The sequence below is a fragment of the Notolabrus celidotus genome, unplaced genomic scaffold, assembly GCF_009762535.1.
Source record: "Notolabrus celidotus isolate fNotCel1 unplaced genomic scaffold, fNotCel1.pri scaffold_233_arrow_ctg1, whole genome shotgun sequence".
Lineage (NCBI taxonomy): Eukaryota > Metazoa > Chordata > Actinopteri > Labriformes > Labridae > Notolabrus > Notolabrus celidotus.
The window spans coordinates 69,176-75,449 of NW_023260080.1; positions in this window are offsets into that span (position 1 = coordinate 69,176).

Consider the following 6,274-nt stretch of genomic DNA (forward strand, 5'->3'; position numbering starts at 1 on the left):
CATTATAAAAAAAAACGTGGCTACTCTCAAAACAAGCTGCACTGGAGACCCCAGCCTGAAACTGTCTCTGTTCTGTAAGAGGGGAGCGGCAGCACTTACTGGGTCTGTGTCGGGGTGCTGAGGGCACAGACCAACCTGCACCGTGTCCGATGGGGTAGATGGAAAATATTTAATATCGTAGACCGCACACTGTTTAACCTACCAATTGTTATTAACTCCAACTGTGGTCATTTTGTGACACGCAGCCTCTGCAAGAAATCGCTAGTGTGCAATTACTCACGAGTCAAACTGGAGTGTTACATTAATTATTAATAACTCAGGACGTGCTGACAGGTTTTGATCTCATATGAATGAATGTTTTTATTCTTAAATGGTCAGCTGACACACACACACACATACACACACACACACACACACACAGACACACACACACACACACACACACACACACACACACACACACACACACACAGACCATCCATTCAATAAAACAATCAGGAGTAAAACAATGGTCTTCATGGTAAGTCCTGTCATCAATCACATCTTTCTGTTTGAATCACCAACAATATTTTCTATAGAGAGTTCTCTGTGCACACAGGAGTATTGATACTGAAAGCTTCGTAGATTTTTAAAGTAAATCAATAAAGAAAACACATATTTGTTAAAGGAAGAAATCAGCTGACAGCTCACGCTGCTCAATGTCATTTCAAAAACGTTTCACAGGATGGATAGAGTGAAAAATAAAATACATGTTAGGTATCATATCTAGTCTTACGATCTAAACATGAATCTGTGAACCTCCGTCTGTCTGTCTGAAAATGCACTGCACTGTTACGTGCTGATTCTCAGCCACAGTCAGATTTTCTTTGCTGCACCGTGCTCCACACTGACATGAAAACTTGCGTACACGAAGTGAGACCTGGCGTGGGATTTGAGCGTATCCTCCACCCACGCTCAAATTGATAAATGCAGACCTGTGCGTGGAAATGGTCATACACCCCGTTTTCAACATTTAAAATAACACAATATGACCATACAAAAATAATGAATTCATTTGAGCGTCTCATGTTCTACCTATGTACTTTTTTGAACCTGTTAAATACTGTTTATTTTGCAATGAAATGATTTAATTCAAGAAAAATCTGAATAAAGTTCATTTGTTTTTTCAAAACATAACAAAAGCACTGTAAATTAATAAACAATCTATTGAACAAATAACTGATGAATACAACTGAAATAACTATAAATGAAACAATTACATTCAAAATGTAAACAACAATGAAACAACACACTTTGCATTACAGAAAAATCCCTCTACTCATCGTTCATCATTCTCGTGCACGTATCGTTCGCTCGCACTCATCATTCATTATTCTAGGGCGCATCATTCATCATTCTCGTGCAAATGATGAATGATAGCATCATCATTCGCATGCATCATCCATCATTTGCGCGCACATCATTCATCATTTGCGCGCACATCATTCATCATTTGATCGCACATCATTCATCATTTGCGCGCACATCATTCATCATTCGCACACACATCATTCATCATTCGTGCACACATCATCATTCGCACTCACATCATTCATCATTCGCACTCACATCATTCATCATTCGCGCACACATCATCATTCGCACTCACATCATTCATCATTCGCACTCACATCATTCATCATTCGCACTCACATCATTCATCATTGGCACGCACATCATTCATCAATCGCGCGCTCATCATTCATCAATCTCGTGCGTGTACCATCATTCGCGCGCATTGTTCATCATTCATCATTCTCGTGCGAATGATGAATGATATCATCATCATTCGCGCACATCATTCATCATTCACACGCATATCGTTCATCATTCGCACTCACATCATTAATCATTAGCACGCACATCATTCATCAATCGCGCGCTCATCGTTCATCATTCACGCGTACATCATTCATCATTCGCGCACTCGTCGTTCACGCGCTTATCGTTCATCATTCACGCGCGAGTATCGTTCATCATTCGCGTACGCGTATCGTTCATCATTCACGTACGCATACCGTTCATCATTGGTGCGCACACATCGTTCATCATTCGCGTACGCGTATCGTTCATCATTCACGTACGCGTATCGTTAATCATTCACGTGCGCGTATCGTTAATCATTGGTGCGCGTATCGTTAATCATTGGTGCGCGTACATCGTTCATCATTCGCGTACGCGTATCGTTCATCATTCACGTGCGCGTATCGTTAATCATTGGTGCGCGCACATCGTTCATCATTCGCGTATCGTTCATCATTCACGTACGCGTATCGTTAATCATTGGTGCGCATACATCGTTCATCATTTGTGCGCACATCGTTCATCATTGTTAAATACTGTCTATTTTGTAATGAAATAATTGATTTAAAAACAATCTAAATTAAGTTAGTTTGTTGTTTTAAAACATAACAAAAGCACTGTAAATTAATAAACAATCTATTGAACAAATAACAACTGATGAATACAACTGAATAAACTATAAATTAAACAATTACATTCAAAATGTAAACAACAATGAAACAACACACTTTGCATTAGAGAAAAATTCCTCTACTCATCGTTCATCATTCACGTGTGCGTATTGTTCATCATTCGCGCATTGTTCATCATTCATTATTCTAGGGTGCATCATTCATAATTCTCGTGCGAATGATGAATGACAGCATCATCATTCGCACGCATCATTCATCATTTGCGCGCACATCATTCATCATTTGTGCACACATCATTCATCATTTGTGCACACATCATTCATCATTTGAGCGCACATCATTCATCATTTGTGCACACATCATTCATCATTTGCGGGCACATCATTCATCATTTGAGCGCACATCATTCATCATTTGCGCGCACATCATTCATCATTTGCGCGCACATCATTCATCATTTGAGCGCACATCATTCAATCATTTGAGCGCACATCATTCATCATTCGCACGCTCATCATTCATCAATCGCGCGCTCATCATTCATCATTCTCGTGCGCGCATCATCATTTGCGCGCATTGTTCATCATTCATCATTCTCGTGCGAATGATGAATGATAGCATCATCATTCGCGCACATCATTCATCATTCGCACGCTCATCGTTCATCATTTGCGCGTAGATCATTCATCATTCGCGCACGCACATCATTCATCATTCGCGCACTTGTCGTTCACGCGCTTATCGTTCATCATTCGCGTACGCGTATCGTTAATCATTGGTGCGCGTACATCGTTCATCATTTGTGCACATCGTTCATCATTTGTGCGCACATCGTTCATCATTTGTGCGCACATCGTTCATCATTGTTAAATACTGTCTATTTTGTAATGAAATAATTGATTTAAAAACAATCTAAATTAAGTTAGTTTGTTGTTTCGAAGCATAACAAAAGCACTGTAAATTAATAACAAAGAATTTATGCCTCAGAAATGAAGTGCTGTCCAGTTGCTGGGACTCTGGCTGCCCCTCAGGTGAGTAAGACTCACCTGAGCCCCTATGGCTACACTAAACAGTGCAGCTTCCCTCCATAGTGTCACCTGCACTCTGATGGCTTCCTGATGTAAAAGAAAAAAGTGGGTTAAATGCATCTGTTTTATATTTAAGCTAAACTTATTAATCATGTTCTTAACATTTCTTTCTTACTACACTAAACATGTTTATTAATGTGCAAAGACCGTCTTTTTCCTATTCATGTCTATGTGGTTTCCGGTGTTTCTGCAGCCAGCCTCAAGCTGATTCTCCATCTATTGCAGATTCTATCACTTCTGCATTGGCTTCATCGTTTGAGACCGGAGTTTGCCGCTTGATTCAACCCTTATACTTTTTGAATTATTCAACTTTATTTAAACTTTTTTTTTTAACATTGAAACAAATGGGAGAATTCAGCAAATTTGCCTTTCACTCATTCAACTTTGAGATTCTACAGCTTCAGCATACTTCAACTTACAGCCTTCATTTTTGCATTAAAATGTTCACAAATCTTTCAGCTATTAATGTTGTATTCAACATGTTTCGGTATCTTTCACTGTTTTTGATATTTTACAGCTTAAATGACAAAGTTTTTTGCTGCTTTTCAAACTTTAACATTGGTGTGTATGGCAGTATGGAATCTTCTCACGTGATGTCATCAGACAGAGGCCGAGGCCTGCTGATGAGATCTTTGGAATCCTCCAAACAAACTGCCATAAAATCCATACCATTAACTCCACATACACAAATAAGACATCAAAACGTTCCCTGTCTTCTCCTGCTTCTGTTAAAGAGGTAACCAAAGCAAATTATTGTACCGTTGAGCCAGCAGGTCGCCAAATGTCAGAGAAAGTCTCTCTGCTCGGCCATCTACCGTAGTGTTAAATATTTCTGGAGGGCAGCACACGTTTCACTTTTCTTACCTCGCTGCCCTGACTACATTTCTGACTGTACAGACATGAAAAACACATCACTGTGTTCATCAGAGTCTTGAGATGCTCACGGTTTGATCCTTTTTCTGATAGCTATTACGGTTATCGCACAGTGTGGACATATGTAGACCTTACTTTTCCCCATTAATCCCATTCTAACTCAACTGTCACACAGCAGTTACACAGCTGGTCCCATCACCATGGCAACAGCTAATGACAGTTGGAGACACAGGTGTTTCCGATGTCCTCATCAGTGCTGACACGCACAAACAGGCACGCGCACGCGCACACACACACACACACACACACACACACACACACACAAACAAACACGCACGTCCGCACAGGTGATTCAGATGACCTCATCAGTGAGTGAAAAAAGAAAAAAGAAAAAAAAAAAAAAAGTGAGTGAAAGACACTAACACGCACACACACACACACACACACACACACGCACACACACACACAGGTGATTCAGATGACCTCATCAGTGAGTGAAAAACACAAACACACACACACAAACACACACACACATACACACACACAAACACACACACACACACACACACAAGTGATTCAGATGACCTCATCAGTGAGTGAAAAACAAAAAATGAAAAAAAATGAAAAAAAAAAGTGAGTGAAAACACACACACACACACACACACACAGGTGATTCAGATGACTTCATCAGTGAGTGACAAACAGGCACACACGCGCGCGCGCACACACACACACACACACACACACACACACACACAGAGTCATGCCTTACCATTATATCATAGGTCAATATACATCATTCGGCTCTTTCAAATACTTCTCATCAGTCGGTCTGTTGGTCTGTATCCATTACTGCATCTTTTCAGGAGGTGTTTTCATATTTGGGTCAAAGACGTGGCATGTCATTTCTGTCGTCCAAAGCATAATTATAATGTTAAAAATATAAAAAGTTTTAAAAATACCAGATTACAGTACTCAACTCTCTCCACTTTACCTACTCATATGAGTTTTCACTATTAAAAAAATCTAATTTAAAGAGCAATTGAGCTCAAAAATACAGAACTGTCCTTCCTGGATAACGTCCGGGCTTAAAATCTAAGTACAAAAATATGCCAAAAATGTCAGAAATCTTAATAAAAGCATTAATTATGTACTGGGGCATAATTGTGTTGATATTTGCAATGATACCCACAAATATAGTCACAACACTAAGCTTATTTACATATTTATGCAAGAAATACTTTTGTCTACATATTTGGATTTCCGAATGTCCTTCCTGGGTAACACACATAAAGTGGCTACATATTACCATATTTGCATTTGGATAGTCATGTGACAGGCTATTGTATCGGCCAACAGCTTCTGGAGGACCCCCAAAAGATATCACATGGTCAGAAAGTCTCTCTTAAAATGTTGATATTTTGACCTTTTCGGTCACTGGTGCACTGTGTCCTCAAATCATGTGTCTTTCTGGATAACGCTAATAAAACTTGTATTATGTTTATATATTTAAAAATGACCTATCTCATGTTAAATATGACATTGGTGTGTTGACGGTTAAGCAAACATTTTACACAGTAGGACTAGTTAGTGCCTGATTATAAAGGGAAAACACTGTTTTTGTCCTTCCTGGATAACGATATGTCCTCCCTGGATAACAAAGATCTTCTGTTACCCAGGACATGTCCTCTGTTATCCAGAGTGGACATGTTAATCAATACAGATTTATATTAGTACATGTTGCTTTTTAATTAATTTTCAAATCCATTTCCGTTACCCAGGAAGGACATTTTTCACGTAAAAAATCATGTGATTCACTGAAAATTGTTTATTGCATTT